The 22,372-nt window shown below is 48.5% G+C and overlaps 1 protein-coding gene across 4 annotated transcripts in view; it reads right to left on the bottom strand.

Annotated features, from left to right (window-relative positions):
• LOC119174088 (hydroxylysine kinase) overlaps positions 1-22,372 on the bottom strand; it is a 294,965-nt gene that overhangs the window by 193,064 nt on the left and 79,529 nt on the right. The gene's annotated exons all lie outside the window — the stretch shown is intronic.

Below are 22,372 nucleotides of genomic sequence, written 5' to 3'. Positions count from 1 at the left end.
GAACAGCTCAAGGCTCTGCTCCTGCAATACGAAGATTGCTTTTCATCGTCATTGAAAATTCGGCAGACCATTATCACGAAACATCCCATCATAACCGAACAAAATGCCCGACCACTCCGTCAGAGTCCATACAGGGTTTCGACGTGAGAACGTGAGGCCATGAAGAGACAAGTTGATGAAATGCTGCGGGATGACATCATCCAGCCGTCCAAGAGTCCATAGGCGTCCCCCGTCGTGTTAGTGAAGAAAAAGGATGGGACCCTACGTTTATGCGTCGATTATTGCCGCCTGAACAAAATCACAAGAAAGGACGTGTATCCTCTTCCACGAATAGACGACGCACTTGATCGGCTCCATAACACCAAGTACTTTTCGTCAATGGACCTCAAGAATGGCTATTGGCAAATCGAAGTCGACGAAAGAGACCGAGAAAAGACGGTGTTTGTAACACCGGACGGCCTCTTCGAGTTTAAGGTGATGCTCTTCCTCCTTTACCCAGCGCTTCCACCAGATATCACGGGGTCGTGACGTGGCCGAAGACAGGAGACTTTGCGTTAAAATTTAACTGTTTATTTGGGTGAACCTGTGCCAGGTAAACGGAAAGTCTGATTACAAGTGGGCGTGATCTTATCGAAATGATCTACTAAATTCCGGAAGCTTCTCGAAAACTGCACGCACGTTTTGTGCTGAGAATCGTGTAGTGTTTTGGGGCGATAACAAAACCTGAGAAATGGAACGTGGCATTGCCCACCTCTGAAAAAAGGCATCGCCCCGATGCTTTAACTAAAGATGAAGGTACAAGTAAAGACTGGAACTGCCTTTCCGCTGCCACCGCATCCTTCATCGACCCTGCGAACTTCAAACTCTCCATTTTGCAGCAATTGTAACATTTCACTTACTTTTTTGTTGTATAACCCCCACTCCTTTCTGTAAAGCCTTAGGGCATGGAAAGTATTCAAATAAATGAATAAATAAATAAATAATGCAAAAAGTACAATGAATAAATTACGATACAATAATAATACAAAAAGAACACTGTTTCAGTTTGTTAAGGCGCATGAAACGGCTTGAGGCGCGCGACATGGAAGACTTCAGGTCACGATCGGCGTCGTTGAGAGTTCGTGATGCCGTCGGGGACAACCTCGTAATCAAGTGGGCCGAGACGTTGAACCACCCTGTACAGTCCGAAGTACCGTCGCAGAAGCTTTTCACTTAGTCCACGTCGGCGTATGGGCGTCAACACCCAAATACGTTCACCTGGCTGGTATTCCACGAAGCGTCGTCGAAGATTGTAACGGCGGCTGTCGTTCATCTGTTGATTCTTGATGCGGAGACGCGCGAGTTGTCGGGCTTCTTCAGCGCGTTGAAGATACTCACTCACATCGAGGTTTTGTTCGTCGGTGACGTTGGGTAACATGGCATCGAAGCGTCGTTGCCGGGCTCCTTCCGTACACCAATTTGTATGGTGATATCTGCGTCGTCTTCCGCACCGCCGTGTTGTATGCGAAGGTCACATACGGAAGGAAGGCGTCCCACGTCTTGTGTTCGACATCGACGTACATTGCCAGCATGTCAGCGATCGTCTTGTTTAGCCGCTCGATGGGGCCGTTGGTCTGCGGGTGGTACGCTGTCGTCCGGCGGTGGTTTGTCTGGCTGTATGCTAAGATCGCTTGAGTTTAGTCAGCAGTAAATGCCGCTCCTCTGTCGGTGATAAGGACCTCCGGGGCACCGTGACGTAGGACAATATTTCGACGAAGAACTTCGCTACCTCGGATGCACTGCCTTTTGACAGGGCTTTTGTCTCGGCGTAGCGGGTGAGGTAGTCGGCAGCTACCTCGATCCATTTGTTTCCGAAAGCCGACGTTGGGAACGGCCCCAGTAGGTCCATACCAATCTGCTGGAAAGGTCGGTGAGGTGGTTCAATTGGCTGCAGAAGTCCCGCCGGCCTTGTCGGTAGTGTCTTGCGTCGTTGACAGTCCCGGCATGTCCTCACATAACGAGTGACGTCGGTGGTAAGACGTGGCCAATAGTACCTTTATTGTATCACCGCGAGCGTGCGAGAAACACCAAGGTGCCCTGCTGTTGGATCGTCTTGCAGGGCCTGCAGGAGTTCTGGTCGCAGAGCTCAAGGCACCATAAGGAGGTACTTGACTCGAAGCGGTGAACAGTTTTTCTTTTGGAGAAGACCGTTTCGCAGGAAGAACGACGCAAGTGCGCGCTTTAATACCTTTGGGACTTCGGCGGTCCTGCCTTCGAGGTATTTTATTAGGGCCTTAAGTCCCAGGTCGGTCCGCTGACGTTCAGCGAAGTCGTCAGTAGTTATCGTTTCCAAGAAATAGTCGTCATCCGGGTCGTCGTCGGGTGGTGGTTCGTCGACAGGCCCACGAGAGAGACAATCCGCGTCGGAGTGTTTCTTGCCGGACTTGTAAACGACGGTACTGTCATATTCTTGAAGTCTCAGGCTCTATCGTGCGAGGCGACCTGAAGGGTCCTTCAAGGTGGCTAGCCAACACAAGGCGTGGTGGTCTATCACAACTTCGAAGGGCCTGCCGTACAGGTAAGGGCGAAATTTCGACGTAGCCCAGATGATGGCAAGGCACTCCTTTTCGGTTGTGGAATAATTTGCTTCTGCTTTGGGAAGCGATCGGCTGGCGTAACTAATAACCCTTTCAAGTCCGTCAGTCCTCTTCACAAGACCGGCGCCAAGACTTACGCTGCTTGCGTCAGTGTGTATTTCTCTCTCGGCGAATTCGTTGAAATGAGCAAGTAACGGAGGCGTCTGGAGGCGATGTTTAAGCTCCTGGAAAGGGTGTTCCTGCGGCGTTTCCCACTTGAACTCCACGTCGGCCTTCGTAAGGTTAGTGAGTAGATCGGCGATGCATGCGAAGTTTTTGACGAACCACCTATAATAGGCGCACAGGCCGAAAAGTCGGCGCACCGCCTTCTTGTCAGTGGGCGGCGGCAAGTCGGTGATGGCAGCGGTTTTCCGTGGATCGGGACGGACTCCAGAATTGGTAATCACGCGCCCCAGAAACAAGAGCTCTTCGTACGCAAATCTGCACTTTTCTGGCTTCAGTGTGAGTCCGGACATCTTGATGGCTTGAAGTACAGCTTCAAGGCGCCGAAGATGCTCGTCGAAACTCTAGGAAAACACGGTGACGTCGTCCAAATACACAAGGCAAGTCTGCCACTTCAATCCTGCCAGTACTGTATCCATAACGCGTTGAAAAGTTGCAGGCTCTGAGGAAAGGCCGAAGGGCATCACCTTAAATTCGTAGAGGCCGTCCGGTGTTATAAACGCCGTCTTCTCTCGGTCTCTTTCGTCTACTTCGATTTGCCAATAGCCAGTCTTGAGGTCCCTTGACGAAAACTACTTGGCGTTATGGGGCAGATCAAGTGCGTCATTTACGTGTGGGAGAGGATACACGTCCTTTCTTGTGATTTTGCTCAGGCAGCCATAATCGACGCAGAAACGTAGGGTCCCATCCTTTTTCTTCACTAACACCACAGGGATGCCCATGGACTCTTGAACGGATGGATAATGTCATCCCGCTGGCTTTCATCAACTTGTCTCTTCATGGCCTCACGTTCTCGCATCGAAACCCTGTACGGACTCTGACGGAGTGGTCTGGCATTTTCATCGGTTATGATGCGATGTTTCGTGATTGGGGTCTGCCGAATTTTTGATGACGATGAAAATCAATCTTCGTATTGCAGGACCAGGGCCTTGAGCTGTTCTTGCTTATGGTTCGAAAGTCTGGGATTGACTTTGAAAGCTGTGGGAGGGGCTTGGTTCCTCTGAGCAGGTTCCGCAGAATCGGTGAGAGCAAAAGCACTGGTGGCGTCCACGATTTCTTCGTTGTTTCTTAGTTCACATGTTTGTACTCATTGCTGAAATTCGTGAGCATAACCGTTGCTTTGCCTCCCCGCAGCTCTGCAATTCCTCTTGCGACGCAAATATTTCGGGTGACCAACAGATGCTGACTGCCTTCAATGACGCCTTCCAGGTCAGGTTATTTAGGAGCGCCGACTGAAATAATCACGCTTGAGCGAGGCGGAATGCTGACTTGTTCTTCCAGCACATTCAAGGCATGGTTTCCTGACGGCGTGCGCGGTGGTAGTGCTTCTTCCGTGGATAACGTTATCGACTAAATTCTTCATTCGACAGCACCATGGAGGCATAAGAATTCCATACCAAGGATGATATCTCTCGAGCAACGCTGTAGGACTACGAAGTCTGTAGGATAAATACGGCCGTTAATGGTGACTCTCGCTGTGCAGATTCCTGCAGGCGTTACGAGATGACCTCCGGGAGGGAGGATTTCAGGGTCTTCCCAAGCTGTCCTAACTTTCTTTAACTTCGCGGCGAACGACCCACTGATGACGGAATAGTCGGCTCCAGTACCGACGAGAGCGGTCACACTGTGGCCGTTGATAAGGACATCGAGGTCGCGAGTTCGCCGTCTTGCATTACAGTTAGGGCGTGGCGTCGGGTCACGGCTGCGTCGGATTGTTCCGCTGCTTCCATGTTGCGTTGTCTGGCTACCTTTGGTAAGTGAGCTTTTGCCGTCAGGGCTTTGCTTGGTTGGCGTTGTGTTCGGAAAGCTCCGTCGCGGCGGCGGCATCGTCGGAAGGTCTTCGGTAGTTCGTCGCACAGCAACCGCGCCTCCCTCGGTTGCTGCCCTTAGTTTCCCGGATACGGGCTAGAAGACCGGCCCCGCGTTGGGCCAGAGTACTGCCGGGGGTGTGGTGACATGCGGCGGCTAGGTGACGGCGAACGGGAAGGACTTCGTGGTGTCCATTGAGTTTCTGTCAGGTAGTCGGCGATGTCACGTGGCCGATCTCCTGGCTGCGAACGCGGTGTATTGACGGCGAAGCCACGCAGTCGCATCTGTCGGTACTGGCAACGGCGGTATGTGTGCCCGGCCTCGCCGCAGTGGTAGCAGAGCGAGCGGTTGTCAGGGGCACGCCAAACGTCCGTTTTCCTCGGCGCACTGCGCTGGCCCGCTTGGGAATGGTAGGACGTCGGTGGGGGTGGTGGCGGGGGTGGCGTCTGGCGACGGAAGTGCGACGGGGCGGCATTTTGGCGTGAACGGGGAGGAGCGTTGTGGCGCACTGCAGCGGCGTAGCTCATAGTTTTTGGCTCGGGCAGCGGTGTTTGGGGAATTTGAAGCGATTGCCGAACTTCTTCTCGCACAATGTCGGCGATCGAATCCACTTGAGACTGCGCCGAAGGCACCAGTTTGCGCAGCTCTTCCCGCACGATTGCTCGGATTGTTTCACGCAGGTCTTCGAAGTCACTGGCTTGAGCAGGAGCGCCTTCTGGAGTCAGGCGACGATTATACTGTCTGGTGCGCATGTCCAGGGTCTTTTCGGTAGTGGTCGCTTCGGCTACAAATTCTTGGACGGTGCTCGGTGGATTTCTCATCAGTCCCGCGAAGAGCTCCTGTTTGACCCCTCGCTTGACGAAACGAATTTTCTTCTCCTGAGGCATGTCTGGGTCAGCGTCAAGGAATAGGCGGGTCGTCTCCTCTGTGAAAATTCGAACCTTTTCATTTGGTAGCTGAACCCTGGTCTTTAGTAAAGCAGCGGCCCTCTCTTTGCGAGCGACGCTCACGAACGTTTGTAGGAATGCGCCGCAGAAAACATCCCACGTTTGGAGCGTGGACTCCCGATTTTCAAGCCAGGTCCTTGCGGTGTCTTCCAAATAGAAGAACACGCGACGCAGCTTTTCGTCATGGTCCCAGTGGTTGAGGGCGACCACACGGTCGTATGTTTCTAGCCAGGACTCCGGGTCTTCGAACGATGACCCATGGAAAATTGGTGGTTCCCTGGGTTGATGAATGACGATCGTGGGCTGAGACGCTGCGGTTGTCATTGTTGCTGCAGTCGCGGTCATGGCCTTGGTATTCCGCGCCTTGTCTTGTAAAAGCCCGTACTCCTGTGGTAGCCCTTGCTGTCGGCGGCTTGTTCACTGCTCCTGGTTGGCGTTGGTGTTTTCTCCGCGACGTGGGCTGGGTTCACGACTTGATGGGGGCATCAGGTACATGAACGAAGCAGCACCTCCACCAGATGTCACGGGGTCATGACGTGGCCGAAGACAGGAGACCTTGCGTTGGAATTTAACTGTTTATTTGGGCAAACCTGTGCCGGGTAAACGGAAAGTCCGATTACAGTAGCAGTCTTGGACTGATAGCGGCGAACCGAGCGTCCGCCGTCGATCAACTACTGACAAGCGGCGAAATGTGTCGGCATTTATACTCTTGCCATCGAATGTTCTAGCGTTATCGCTGGCGGTGGCATAAGTTCCAGAATATTCTGTACAGTTCGCAGAGTGGGCGTAATCTTATCGAAATGATCTACTAAAGTCCGGAAGCTTCTCGAAAACTGCACGCGCGTTTTGTGCTGAGATTGTGTAGTGTTTTGGGTGGATAACAAAACTTGAGAAATGGGACGTGGCAATATCTTCTATGTGCGCTTTCATGTTTTCTAATATAATTACCTCGCACTCTTCTCCTAGTTTGTCAATATCGTTTTCTATGCACTGTACCATTTCTGGGTTTTCCTCTCTGGCTTTTGCCCCTGTCCACAAGTATACAAAACCCAGGAGTGTCATTTGCCCTGCCACTTTCTCTTTTAGCCATAAATGTTTTCTGTACTCCTTCTTGAACCTTCGCCAGTCTGTACTTTTATAAATGAATGCCCCAATACCACACCCCTCTCCGCTGCCTTCTGTTCTATTACAACATTCTCATGCCCAGTTCGAATTCCTAGCTGGTTGTACCGTGTCTATAGAATGTGCTTCTGCAAACCCTTATACCATCAGCTTCTCCTCCTTAGCTGTTTTTCTATCTCTCCCCACTTTAGCCTATTCCTGCCACTCTGCAAGGTAATATACTCTACGTCTGAATTGATTCTGCCCTTGTGCCTACATTTATTTCTCTCCCGGTCTCCACGTGTCTTATATAGTGGTGCCATTTCGGAAACGTATCTGTCTATACCACATGTAAAAGTGTCCCTCTGGTTGTTTTCCTCGTTACTAGGTATCTTGTACCCCGAAGACCACGCTTGCCCCCCCTTCCCCCAAAAAGAAGCTACCGTGCACCTTGCAAGTCGTCAGCTCACCAAGCCTCCCATCGAAGTGGATTCTGTCTCGTTTATTGAAAACCACCCCACCTAAGCACCTCTCTGTTTACTTTACCCTAAAGCCTTTCTCTCGACTCATCTGCCATATCTTTTTCTTTGCTTTGACAACCGCTCTTTGCTGGTTGCCACCACGTACCAGTACCTCTGGTATCGAGCATATCACTATCTGTACCTGAGCAGAAATGACACACGTGTCATCGATCCCTTTCGCCAGTGTGGTCGCTAGTCCTGCCGAGTCTTCATTTAGGACATCTTTTAAACTGCCGACAATTATCACAATGTTTCGTCCATCAGCTGTAGTTTTGAGTTTTGTGCTCACTTGCTTCATGACTGCTTCTAGCTTACGTCCTGAGAACGCCCTTACTGAAACACTCTTGTCACCTCTTACCCTCTCTTTGATTGCTTCTACGCATTGATCTAATTTCGAGGCCCCGGCGATTATCATGTGCTGTGACTTTTCAGCTAGAGCGTGCTGCACATGGGGGTTAGTTGCACCTGTGACGCCGGCTGCTTTGTCCCCTCCCACCCCCACAACTTCTTCGCTGAAGCTAAGTCTTCTGGTCATTGAACCGGCAGAACCTGTTTTTCTACGCGATGAGATGCGACCTCGTGTCGAGAGGAGAAAATTAAAATAAGCGAACGTAACTGAAGTTTTTTTATTTTTTTTCGTGTTGAAACCTAAAAACATAATCATTACTAACATTGAGCATCTGTAGAAGCTTCTGTTTGTGTACAGACGACAATTCTGGCGAGATCTATCTGAGCGATTCGCTGAGGCGCCATCTTCTTTGAACAGCAAAGTAGCCTGCATCTTATATGTCTACGATGCCGTCTTCTTGGATTTGTCTATTTCACCGGCAACGTGAGAATCGGAATAGAACTTGAAATGGATGCCGTTCATTTAGCTGCTTATTTAGGCATCTACGGTGAGTATTGGAACACACAAACCGTCATTCCCAGCGCTTGAGCGGGACCTCTTAAGAAAGTCACATTGACGGTGGCGCCACACTTCCCTTTAGGTATTATTGTGCGAAACTTTATGGCGTTCATACCCCACGCAGCGCCTTTTCTATATTATCAATGCCAGCCAGATGCGTCCGATTCAACGCCTAGGAGGCGCTGTCCGAGGCAAAGCAAAACATGAGTGGCCGCTTAACAAAGCACAACCCATTTTACCAAACTTGACCCGTGACTCATGTAGTACGGCTGGCAGAAGACTCGTCTTTCGACGAACTTTGCAGCAAAGCACGCAGGTGCGCGAGCGATTTTTGCTTCTTTTTGTTATCTACTCTTACACGTGTTATCGCTCAGTGCTGGGCATGCCTAGATTAGCTGGAATTTTCTTAAATGCATTCAATGCGCTAATTATATTGGGCCCAAGATGCGCGCCTCTAATACTAATAAACGATGAGGTTTTACGTCCTAGAACTCCCATATGTTTAAAGGGGCGTCGTAATGAAGGGCTTTGAGCACTTACATGAGCCTCTCCGCTTCAATTTAAAATTCAGCTGTCAAGGCTGCGATTCAACCCTGCGACCATACGATGCAAGTCCGTTCTGTAATTTGAGCTAGTACCAGTGATGACGCTGTGATTGCCAACGTATTGTCGCAAAGGAAATGTCTCGCCGAGAGCTTTTTTTTCGGCTACACCTGGAGTTCGTTCTTTGCCAGATGCTCTTGTTTGAGGCGCTATTTAACGACTTGTCTCGAGAAGGGCACCTCAACGAAGAATGAGAGTCTGGACAGGAAAAGCCGCATCCGGTCGGTCACTGTGCGCGCTGCGCCCCAAACCAGGCACTGCATCGTCCTCCCGACCAGCTTCAGAAATTAGGCGCCTTTCTTCTCTTCCAACCACTACCACCACCACCCCAAACGAGCGCGCCGTCACTCGCATCCTCCGGGGCAGTCGGGGAGCGACATTTGAGCACTTTCGCGTGCGTCAAGGCCGTATTAGTGAATGTGACCGTTTTCGAAGAAATGCTGCCGTTTTGTTGCGAGGCAGGCTTCACGCGACCATGAAAACTCGTGATAGAATTCGTTAACCTCGACTTGCCTGATTGGTACGCGCACCCGTGGATGCTGGAAAACCCTATTTAAGCAGCTTCTCGGGCCCTTTTTGATGTGGGTGGACTCGGGGTCAACAGCGCATCTCACCACCGCAGACCAGTCATGCAAGCTGAGGGGTATGCCATCTTTTTCCATGTCTTGTGTTTGTGACTCAGTGCATTTTGTAAAGTGAAGTTATATAATATAAATAAACTCCCAATGAGTGCTCCCCGAAATCATTGTGTCGACTTGTCATCGCTTGCCTGTGCAGAATTGCTCCTACACTTCTTAGTCCGAATGGTCATCAGATGTGTTTAGCTTAAACAACCCCGAAGTTTCTCTACGAAGTGGCGAAGGTTGCTCGGTAGCGATATTACTGCTCTAAAGTTGTGCCCCGAGCCAATAACAAGCATCAAGAAACAACCTCGGACTTCTCTACAATGACGGAACCCCCTACCTTTCCCTCCGCTATGTCTACCCCTCAAGCAAGACTTTTTGTGGAACCTCCAGTATTCAAAGGCGCGCCAGAGGAATCAATTACTGAGTGGATACTTTTCTACGATCATGTTGGGTCACTGAACAATTAGGACCAAACTACGAAGGTTAAATTTTTATATTCGGCACTAGATGGTTATGCCAAACAGTGGCATACGACACAAAATTTAACGGGTGCCCCAAATTCATGGGAAGAGTGGGCGACGCTCTTGAAAACTTCATTCACAAATCGGCACTCGATTGATATCATGCATTTTTGGCTACAAAACTGGACCCAGCTGCCTTCCGAAACCACCGAGCAGTGTTATTATGATGTTGTTCAACTTTGTGCAAGGGTCAACCCACCTATGACAGAAGACGATCGGTTGCGGCACCTTTTGCGCGGTTAGCACCTGGACATTCAAGAAAAAATGATAATTGCAAACCTGAAAACCTGCACTTCTTTTCTCCAAACTTTGCAGCGCATTAATCTGGCATCTTTAATGAGTCGGGCGTCAGGGCCACAGCCGATTGGCACCTGCTCTTCTATCAGCATGCAGTCATGGACGCAAAACCTCGTGCCTCCGGTTGTCAAAGCACCCGCTGCAGCAACAATACAGCCCCCTCCGTGTGTCGCCAGCTGCTGAGTTGCGTTGACCGCGGGAGGCTCCCGACTGCGAAATAGACCTAAAGGCAATTGCTGACTCCATCGCGTCGCTTTCTGACAGGCTCAAAAGCAACGAGGACGAGATGCGTCGCCCTCAAATGCCTTGGCCACCGCGAAATCACCGTACCAACGACGGCCGTCCCCGATGCCAAATTTGCCGCCGATAAGCCACATACCGCAACAGTGCTGGCTGCGGTTTCGAGATGACAGGAACGATCACGCGGCGCCTGTGGAGAACCAGAATAGACAGCATAACTCTTCGGAAAACAAGAACGGCCGTGTCTAGGGGGTCAGCCCAGCCGCCCCATCGCCACATTATCAGAAAGTCAGGTGATCACAAGCCCAGTTATGCGACAGTTTGAGCAGGCTAACGCCACTATGCTTTCTCGCCTTCCATATGATCCTGCGCCCATCAGCGAACAAACGTCCTTACCGTTGCTTGTTCTGGATCAGGGAAATGTTGGAAAATGCAGAGAGAGGACTCGTGGATGAGAGGCATCATAAAATACCTCGAACAGCTGGGAATTCCCGTTGTCAGAAAAATAAAAAGACGGCACGGAGCTTTCGGATAGTTGATGTTGTATTGCATCGAAGGACGCGGGGGTTTCGGGGTCGCACGGCACTCGTGGTTCCTCACTGCTTAAAAACCGAGGTTATAAGACATTGTCATGAAGACATAACGGCAGGTCACCTCGGACTCCAGCGAACCTGGGAGAAAGTGAGCAGGTGCTACTTTTGGCTGGATATGTTTGCGCATGTACGCAATTACGTTGCGTCCTGCCCGGAGTGCCAGACGACAAAACCGGAACCTGGCGTCATTCCATTTTCCGCTTTGAACGGCAGCAAACTACTTTTGTCCACTGACACGAGTCGCCACTCTCAATGCGGGGACCAGACCGTGCCGCACCGGCTGATCAAAGCGCGAAAAGATAAACGCAAAAGAAAACAGCGAGCAAAAAATTAGAAGGCCAACGAAGCCAAACGACGCGGTGAGGTCTATCGCGAGGGGGACTTGGTATACTTGTGGACTCTTTTCCGGGCCAAAGGGAAGACAACCAAGTTTCTTCACAGATACCACGGACATTTCCGTCTCGTGCACCGGGTAGCCGCGAATAACTGGGAAGTGGTGGACCAAACTGAAAGAAAACGTGACATGGTTAATGTGGAGCGTTTAAAACCCTGCGACGTCCGATGCTCTTCCGATGCCGACGAACGCAGACGATGTATCTGGGGATAATCAGGAGGTGCGCGATCGAGGTGGTGATGTGCGCGAGTGCTGTGCAAGGAGTGTTATCCGCGAACAACATCGAGGTGTTCACGTGCGCGGGTGCAGTGCGAACAGTGATGAACAGGAACTGCATCCAAGTGTTGTGCGCGAAGTGCGGTTCGCGAGTGGGTCAAGAACTTCGTTTGTGACATGGTTTGCGCGGGACAGAGGCCAGTGTTCCAATACATCAGCGCGAAGGCTCCGATACTGACGCTGAACTTTACACCCACTGGAAGACATTTTGTAGTGGTACAACCTACAACAGAATGTCGGTGCTTACGACATGGACAATGAGTTGTATTACAGTGCCGACGAGTGAACTGCATAGCTTTTTGTTTCGCGATGATTTTTGTTTTTCCTCTGTCGTTTTAAATATGTAACTGTTTTAAGCTTTTCACCTTTTAGCCACATGTATAAGTATCTTTAAATAAGCACCCCAGGCTTTTGTTTAATGCAAAACCTTTCGGTGTTTTTAGTCTATTTGTTTTCGCGTGTTGTAGGTGAAACGAGTGGGTCACTGTTTTGAAGACGATAGTTTTCTTGGGGACCTTCGACTTAAAAATTTTGGTCTGTCTGTCTGTCTGTCTGTCTGTCTGTCTGTCTGTCTGTCTGTCTGTACATTTGTCAGTTTGTCCGCCCTAACAATACCTCAAACGGCCCCAAACGGCCAACCCAATCCGTAGCGCCCACCAATATTGCTCAAGGTTTAGCGTTCATAGTTGTGCGATTGTCAATTAAAAAAGCAAATATTGCGCATATCTGGGGCGCCATAACAAAATGTCTATGTTTTGTATGCCTGCCTTCATACTAGAAGAGGAACACACAAGTAATTTTCAGGACTCTAGCGTTTAACGCGCTGCGCTGACAGTGCAACGCGATGCTCAAGAAGGCGTTTCCAACGCTTCGCTACGACGGCATGGTGGTAGTACCTGCTCGTCGCTTTGCAGTCTACACCATATCACCTCCGTGACTGGCGCGCATCTTTCTCCGCGGTCACGCACGCCTTCGTTTTCGAAGATAACTGCCAGATGGCGCTCCTGTATAACGTGTCTAGATGTGCTTGTGCGCCTCTGTTACACGCTCAAAGCACTCTAACGCAGCGCCTTCAGAATACCATTCACCAATTTTCCTGCGCAGAACATCAAATAAGCGTTTTGTTCAGTCTCTCCAAACGCAAGACAATCGTATTTCGATGAAATTTACAGTGTAACATGTAGATTTGGGCCAATTTTTCTGTAGGGGGAGGTGTCGCGAAGGCAATGTCTCGCGAGAGCTTTTTTCTTTTTCCGCTACAGCTGCAGTTCGTTGTTTGCCAGATGTTCTTGTTGGAGGCGCTATTTAACTACTTGTCTCGAGGAGGGCGCCTCGACGAAGAATGAAAGTCTGAACAGAAGTTGCATCCTGTCGGTCACTGTGCGCGCTGCGCCCCAAAGCAGGCACTGCATCGTCCTCCCGACCAGCTTCAGAAATTAGGCGCCTTTCTTCTCTTCCAACCACTACCACCACCACCCCAAACGAGTGAGCCGTCGCTCGCGTTTTCCGGGGCAGTCGGGGAGCGACATTTGAGCACTCGTATCGCGTCAAGGCCATTTTAGAAAATGTGGCCGTTTCAAAAAACTGCTACCGTTTTGTTGCGAAGCAGGCTTCACGCGACCATGAAAATTCGTGTTAGGATTGGTTATCCTCGGCTTGCCTGATTGGTCCGCGCACCCGTGGATGCTGGAAAACCCTATTAAGCAGCCACTCGGGCCCTTTTTGGTGTGGGTGGACTCGGGGTCAACAGCGCATTTCACCACCGGAGACCAGTCATGCAAGTCGAAGGGTATGCCATCTTTTTCCACATCTTGTATTTGTGACTCAGTGAATTTTTAATGTCAAGTTATAATATATATATAACCCCCAATGAGTGTTCCCTGAAATCATCGTGTCTACTTGTCATCGCTTGCTTGTGCGGAATCGCTCCCACACTTTTTCATCCAGATGGTCATCAGATGTGTCTAGCTTAAACAACCCCGACGTTTCGCTGCAGTATGATGCCCCTCCGTCTTCAGACTGGGAGCTCCTTACAAATGGACCTCCATATAATTTAGCTTTAAACATCGTATATTTGAATCATATTAGACAGTTAGGTGTAGCAAATTCAACTTCTTTTAAAAGTTCATTATTCTTTAATCTTATATACCTAGGCTGCGTAAGACTATAAAAATCGCAAAAGCAGCTCGACCGAATAAAATATTATGTTGCTCAAGCTTGGGTCCGTGCACGTTTTGGTTAATTTTTATCAAATGCGAAGCATTCTGTGCGGGCTGCAAACACATATGGTATCTATCTATCTATCTATCTATCTATCTATCTATCTATCTATCTATCTATCTATCTATCTATCTATCTATCTATCTATCTATCTATCTAGCCGCTTACGTCTTCGTGCTTTCGTGATCACTCCCTTAACTTGGCGTGAACCAACATTAGTATGGGAGGATAAGATGGTTTGACAAATATGGCGCGCTGGTAAAGACATGGATAACGTCACAATGACGTCGCGTACATGGTCAAATACTTCGCGCCAGACAGTGGCACATACCCACGGGCGGGTATGTGCCGCCGGTGCCTGACCCTGGCGCAGCGAGAACACACATAGGCAATTTTAACACGTCACCGTTAAGATAAGCCTCACATCGGCAGCGTTGACGGGAAAAATCCCAAGAATAAATGCCAAGGTCCCGGCAGGAATTTAAAACTAGCATTCAGCATGGAATTGAAGTATTCTACCACAGAGCTATGCTAGGTCTCGGAACTACTTTTCAAATAGGTTCTAATGTTAAAGAAACGACAATTGTGGCTGCAGTGCTGGTCTAAACAATTTTATAAACATTACGTATGTCCTTGTTTGATGCAGCTGTCATGTAGGCATAACGTCAATAGTAGTTAGCTGTCATGCGCTGAAGTTGATCCAGGTAGCAGTGTCAAAGTCTACACTCTTAGTCAAATCCTGCAGAGACTACATGCCCGCAGGCAGGAAATCAAGTCAAATTATCACCGCTTCTACGCGGATCGGTTGCCATGTCCCTGAGAAACCGGCCAGATTTGAAGTGGCCTCTAAAATAGCCGTGACAAAAATCAGCCGGGATTTTCGGTCAAATTTTCCTCGCAAGATACGGCCTGCGGTTAGGTGGGACATTCCGTAGGCGGCCCGGTCCTGATGTGGTGGCGGAAAAAAAAAACATTATTTTACGCTTTTGAGAGTAGTTTCTCGCCGAGAATGCGGCGAATGTAACGACCACAGGTATTCAGAAAACTGTTAGTATCACAATTACCTATATTTGCGAGATGAGATGCAAAGGAGCCCGGGAATCAAACTCGGGACCTCGTACACGTGAAGCAGACGTCTTGCCCATTGCACCACAGCGCCACCGCATGAAGGCGAGGCTTCTTGATGGGGCCAAGTTGATTTTTGCAAAACGTCTTCGGAACCTTGACTTTTTTGGTGCCAGGTGCATGCAATTGATCAGCGAATAGTTTGCAGGGCTTCATGAACTCGAGAAAACCACGGAGAGTGCTTTTGGCTCCGACTTTAATTCACGGTGCGCCGTTCCACAAGAATGAATAACATGTGCTGGTACATCGTTTTAGTGCTTCCCCGTGAACTGCGGGTGTTACGCTCACCAAAGTTCGCGGACGAGGCTGTGTTCGGCTGTCGAAACCTGCGTATGTTCTCGCACGTGCGTGTGCTGTGAGAAATTTCGCTGATTTGTGTCGGGAGGTACACGAGTGTCAGTGACAGCAGCCTATTCTGCTCGAAGACAATGCGCTTTCTCACGTAAACGTTGCATGGGTAGTACAGCGTGCCTACTCTAACATTTGGTTTTCGTACGCGCGAACTGCCGCGAGCTGCACGCTGGGGCAGGAGCACCTTTTAAGCATTTTAACGATTACTTATTTCTGCAATTAGATTTAATGCGCATTATTTTGCTATATCGAGTGGTTTTTACTCATTTTCAGTCTTTAACTGATCTTAATTATGGGAAGTGGCTACTTTTATATTTATTCAGCATCAAACCACTGTTCAAGTGAATGCCGAAACGCGCGCATGGGTTAAGTATGAGGTACACAAATCAGCGACGAACAGGTCCGTCTCCCTTCAAATATTTAATGCCGCTGCACATCTCTTTCGCGAACGTAGGCGTGCAGTTGGGGTCAAAAATGGTGCAGAATGAGCATCAAAATATTTATTGTTACTGCTAGCAGTTCCTCTTTAGAAATGGGGATTTTTATAGCTGGTACATTATCTCCACAGCAGTAAACTGGTTGTCTTGGTTGCGGTTCACTGTTACAAATCCATGCTGGAATAAGAGAACAGCGCTTAATATTCAAAAGAGTGAGCAAATGTCAGTGACATACGCTCTCCTGCTGACATAGATTGATTGATTAATATGTGGGGCTTAACGTCGCAGAACCACCATATAATTATGAGAGACGCCGTAGTGGAGGGCTCCGGAAATTTCGACCACCCGGGGTTCTTTAACGTGCACCCAACCTGAGAACATCGGCCTAAAACATTCCCGCCTCCATCGGAAATGCAGCCGCCGCAGCCGGGATTTGAACCCGCGACCTGCGGGTCAGCAGCCGAGTACCTTAGCCACTAGACCACCACGGCGGTGCTCTCCTGCTCGCTTCTGCATCTGACTTCTGACTAATGTACTTGATGTTCATCATCAAATTACGCAGCCACTAATCAAACCTCAACCAATCTTTTTTCAGTTTTGATATTTTTCTGTCTCACGGCCTTCGGTTTGTTTCTTTTTTGCCATGCTTTCCTGAAATCATCAGTTGAACTTGTTTCGTAGAGCATAAGCATCAACATAGGCCAGTGTTTCAGTAAAATGTCGCGCGTGCACTAGTACTCTTTTATTTAGTACATGACACAGTGTGATACCTCGATAACTGATGAACGGAAAGTTGTTTGTATTTTTTTATTTGAAGTCAAAAGAGTAACAATAGGACTGCACATCCCAGTGTATGCCCAAATACAGAGAGGTGTATGATATCTTGAATAAATCGTGCCCTATAACAATGGAAAATGTTTCCATCCCAGACCATCTTGTAGAAAAACGACCATCACAAGACAGCGGGACGCACAAATGCCAAAAAATGCAAGTGGCGGTGAACGTGACGCCGGCGCCGGGCGCCCAGCTGTTGTGGTGATGGCAGGGGGGGGGGGGGGCGCTTTTCTCTTTTTTTCCGCGCTTGGGCTTGTGCCTGAACGATTCTGCGTAAGTTGATGCCGGCTCCTGGCGCCAGGCTGGCGTGGCAGAGAGGGTGGCTCTCCCCTTTTTCTTTTTTTTTCTTTCTTGCACCTTCTCTTACCCGCTATAGCGTGACTTTCGCGCCACGCGGATGTCACGGGTATTTTGTTATTGTTGGGCTTCCTATAGACATGACTTTAGTCAATACGCAGGAGCGCACCGCCTATGTGCCGTTCATTATCCGGCACCTGACTGAGAGTGTACCACCCTCGCGAGTAGCAGCGCTTCATATCAGCCTATCAATTTTGATATTGCTAGTAATCATGTTCCTGTTGGCATCGTTGAGCAAGTGCAAACAACTCTAGTGTGCCGCAAGATACAGTGCTTAGACCATTACTTTTTCTCATTTACATCAATGACCTTCCATCAAACATCTCTTCAAGCATTTGCCTCTTTGCAGACGACTGCGTCATATATCGTCCCATAGCAAACAGCTCAGACACTACTATACTTCAAAACAACCTCAATCTAATTGTATCCTGATGTGATAAGTGGTTAATGTCTTTAAACATAAAGAAAACTTCATTGGTATCTTTTCATCGCAGGCCCCATAACCAGTCAGCAGAATATACCATTTCCGGCTCTGCAGTCTCGTCCGCTGAATCTTAAAAATATCTTGGTGTCACATTCTCAAGTAACATTTCCTGGTCAGCCCACGTGACTAACATAGCCAAATCCGCGAATCGCGCTCTGGGTTTTCTACGTAGACACTTAAGGCTTGCGCCCCCATCAGTTAAACTAATATCATATGTCACACGTGTTCGTCCAATATTACAGTATGCATGTTCTGTCTGGGATCTCCAGCAATCTCACTTATCCAACATCTCAAATCGATTCAAAACCGTGCTGCGCGTTTTATCTATTCTGAATATACCTACAATTCCAGTGTTTCCAAACTTAAAACTCGTGCTCACCTTTCTAATCAGGAATTACGACGTCACATATCTCGACTATGCCTTTTTCACAAATGTTATCATGCCCCCATCGAAGTACCAGCCATTCTGCCAGTCCATCGCTCATCAAGCCGCACAAACCATTCAAGCGCCGTGTATCCTCCCCCAGCCCAATGCACCGCACATCTTCGCTCCTTTTTTGTGACAACCGCATGGGACTGGAACCGTCTGCCTACAACTACCGTGCACCACTCCGACCCGCATCAATTGAAGATTGCCCTTGAATCACTTCTTTTTGTTCTGTAATTAATACCCATCCCTCATGTAATACCCCAGCTTGGGCCTTTGAGGTATTCTAAATAAATAAATAAATAAATAAACTGTTTGTATAACCATCTGCAACATTTCAACATATATATGTGCATGGAACATTTATACATATATTTAGGGTCGTTTTGATACATGCCACTAAATTAAAAAATGACAACGCAGCCAGCTTCCTTCGACGTGTTTCGCATAACGTCAAGTCCCGGGGCACGTGGGATCTGCCGATATTTTTTTTGAAAGCATGGTCTAATAATCACGTAAATAAATAAAAATACGACCCCTAATTAAACACCAAAATGGTCATTATGGTCTTATTTGTGTCCTCCCCTCCCCCCTTCGTGTTTTTTTTCTTTTATTTACGCCATTGATGGCTAGTACACACTCTGTCGGTGCACCGCGTTACGCTGTGACGAAGTCATTAAGCCATACAAATGGGAAGCTACTATTACCAGTTCAAGATTTAAGCGGGTAATGGGAAGCTACGAGCAGTCCAATGGGCCCGTGACGCAGACAGGCTTGACCTTTCTGTTCCAACGTGCCGCACAACCCAGTGAAGTTTCTCCATCCTCCCCTGAAGTTTCGCTTCTCAAAATTACAATAGGGTTTGCGGCATGCAGTGGTGGGAGACACCGCATTTATTTTTAACCACCTCGTGTTCTTTAACGTGCCCGAAAACGTAAATTACAGCGGTATTCTTGCATTTCGACTCTACCGGAATGCAGTCGCCGTGGCTGGGGATCCATACCGCGCGTCCTGCATCAGCGCAACACAGTGGCCTGCCGCGAAGCCACAACGACCGTTTATGTGGTGATTTATACTTGAGCGAAAAATGTTCTCACATCACCTTTTTTACGCATGCTACGATATCAGATTCCTGAAAAGCGAAAGGTTCGAAGTACAGATGTAAACGCTTGTTCGTTCCGGTTATTTTTCTTTCCCATGTAAATTGTTTGTGCCGTTTACTGACAACGTCTTAAATTTTCTGGTAGTCTCGTCAAAAAAAAGGGAAAACAATTCGATATATTGATAAATGCTAGATAAGAATTCTACCTTGAATTAACGTCCATTACTTTCGTTTACAAGTGTGGTTCACAGTAGGTCAACATCGGCACAGCATTGCTGGTATTACATGAGTGTATACGAAAAGAAGGCCACATTGTCACAAACAAGTACTCAAGAAAGCGCGCGCCGCCGAATGCTGGAGACGGCGACTACACTAGGCGACAGATTGTCGCGCCAAAGTCAGCGTAAAAAAATCTCGCTCTCTAGATTTCGTGCCTACCGGTTGTGCCCCCGCAATATTCGACGACAACGCAGCTCTGACCGACTGGGCTTGCCCTACGCCATCTCCTGACGCCGACAAGAGCTCTCGCAGAGTGGTGTCCTGTCCTCGAACTCCCGTGACCATGCCCATCTTTCCTGTCTCCTCTTTACTTCCGTCGTTTTCTGTCGTGTGCTGTCCCTGCGCTTTGGTCTCACCTTCATCTCCCTCTTTCTTTACCTTTTAATCCTACCCTTTTAATCCCTCCTTTACACCCACCCCTCGTGAGCTACTGTTGAGGTGTTCTCCGTCTGAGAGACAGGTACGGGGCTCACTTTTCTCTTATTTTCATTTAAAATCACACACACACACACACAACGTAAAAAAACAAGCATCAAAGGACTCCTCGGTCACACCATGTCACCCCCTCTAAGTCGCGTTGCTAGGATGACCTCGCACCGATCGCCGAGCTAACCCAAGAGGTTTCGAGAAGGAAAGTGTTAGTTACTCCCTGGGTGCGTCACGTGTCGCGGATGGTTCTCGAAAAGGTTCGCCCTTTCCTCAGCCTTGGCTGTGCAGCGCATCGACGAAACGATTAGAAACGTCTAGAACCCAGAATGGAACGTATTTAAGCGAGGAGCGGTTAGTGGTGAGCAGGCGATAAAGGAAATTTTGCGCCATCGTGCATGGAGTAGGAGATGAGAGTTTTTCCGCCGTCGGGTGGAGGCTTATGTCTTCAGGGACGAAGAAGTTGAGATGAAGAGGTTTTCCACCTTGTGCTACATGTAGAAGAAGAGTGTGTGATTACAGCCAGTGGATGAAGACGCGTTCTGCAGTCGCAGTGTCTGAGAGTCCGACGTGTTACCGGCAAAGAAATTTGGTGATTGGAGTGAAGACATTTGACGATGCGAGGTTTCCTGAAAGAGAAACTTCGGGAGCAGCAGAAAGACAATAACATTGGACTTTGAGTGAGCGGTTCCTGGAAGAGAATCATTTAAACTTTGCTACAAGAACTTAGGACTGATTAAGTTTGACGAACTTTTTAGTCTATAAGTGCCTTGGTTGGTTAGTGCATAAGATTGCATTGTAGCACAAACCGTTGTTTGTGTCCGTTGTTTCGTGTAGCTCGTTGTGTTGTGTGGCTTGTCAATTTATTGCTGAAATATTGTATTGAACTATTGCCGAGTGGCAGAGGAGGAATGAAGGAGGGAGGACAGGTGATATGACCGAGAGGATATATTTGTGTATTGTTTGATGTGCCGTATTTCAGTATATATTTTTGTTTGTTATCAACTCTCGGCATTGACTTGTTCTTTGGACCACAACGAGCATTCGCTAGCACACCAAATAAGACCAGCTCTAAATTTTCCGTGCTTTAGTGGTGCATTTCGGGAGGCTGATACGTCTTGGAATTGATACGCCCTTGGAATTAACCCGGTGATTGCCTCCGTAACCAACGTGACAAATGACACACATACAAATGTTTGGTTCCACGTATACTCATCATATGCTACTAGAGCGTTCATTCGGTGACGTAGATGACGATAACGCACTTTTCTACAGAACGAGACACTTCATCATCTAGAGACAAGTGTGACGCTCAGTACCCACGCGGCTCTATCGTTCGTGCCCACAAAGCAGTTTAGACAGCAGCCTGCTTAAAAAACTCGTTTCATCTCTAAAGAGGCTCTGCCAACGCTCAAAATAAAAGAAATAATGCCATACATGATTGTTTGGTTTTCTGCTAACATGCGAGAAATCAACGGTGCTCCAGCGAACCTCAACGAATCTGCCCACAATGCTACACGAGGACTTGTCAATCGTGCTGCCACAAGGCAAGAAGATGCTGGGGTTTCAGAATGCAATGATCACTTCCTCTCGTGCAACGAGATAACTAAACATTTCTATCTAGAACGCAGGGTCTTCCCCCTCCACACAGTAAACTAAGCAGAGCTCAGGTCAATACGTTAAGGTGATTACAAAGAAGAACCTATCCAAACCTGCTGTCAATTTTTATCCGGAGTTCTGTGTTCCTGCAACATGTGATAAATGACACATCATAGATCTTGCTCATCCTCCGCGTTACGCAGCGACAAGGAAAATACTGAATAACGATGGGACGCAGCTTTGCGCAGTCCTACAATGAAGGGACAATTAAGGGCTGTGGAACGGGCCCACGAAGCGGCTGAAAGGCTAGGTGTTCCGGCCCCAACGTGGGAGCGGCCCGCTTTGGGCTAGGACACTAGCACGACCTATCAGACCTTAATAAAGTTCTTTCATCCATCCATCCATCATCACATTGAATGCTGTGATGGTAAAATCTGCACGCACACCTCTCCTGAAGGAGCAGAAGAACAAGAAAAAGCAGGTAGGTAAGCCAGACGAGCATCCGGTTTGATACCCTACCCAGGGGAAAGGAATTAAGAAAGAAAAGAATAAACCAGAAAGTACTGTCAGAGTGCATGTGTGCCTGTCCATTACATGGCTACAAGCAATCGCTTAACCTGTCGATGGGAAAAACAGAAGTGCGATTCAATTTTGGCTCCTCTGGCGTAAGGATGTTGATTATTGACAGGGGAGAACGCGGTTTCACCGCATTTATGAACGTAGATGCTTACCCAATGCAGTAACGACGCAATTCACAACAACAAGAAAAGAAAAAGGCACCACATTTAGATTCGTGGAGTTTAACGTCCCAAAACCACCATATGATTATGAGAGACGCCGTAGTGGAGGGCTCCGGAAATTTAGACCACCTGGGGTTCTTTAACGTGCACCCAAATCTGAGTACACGGGCCTACAACATTTCCGCCTCCATCGGAAGTGCAGCCGCCGCAGCCGGGATTTGAACCCGCGACCTGCGGGTCAGCAGCCGAGTACCTTAGCCACTAGACCACCGCGGCGGGGCGAAAAAGACCCCACTGAGCAGTTTCTTATCTTTTGTCATTTATGGTTGGCGCCAACTTTTACAACCTACAAGAGCAT

This window comes from Rhipicephalus microplus, chromosome 5, assembly GCF_043290135.1.
Source record: "Rhipicephalus microplus isolate Deutch F79 chromosome 5, USDA_Rmic, whole genome shotgun sequence".
NCBI classification, from domain to species: Eukaryota; Metazoa; Arthropoda; class Arachnida; order Ixodida; family Ixodidae; genus Rhipicephalus; species Rhipicephalus microplus.
This window is presented reverse-complemented; position numbering and strand designations above follow the sequence as displayed.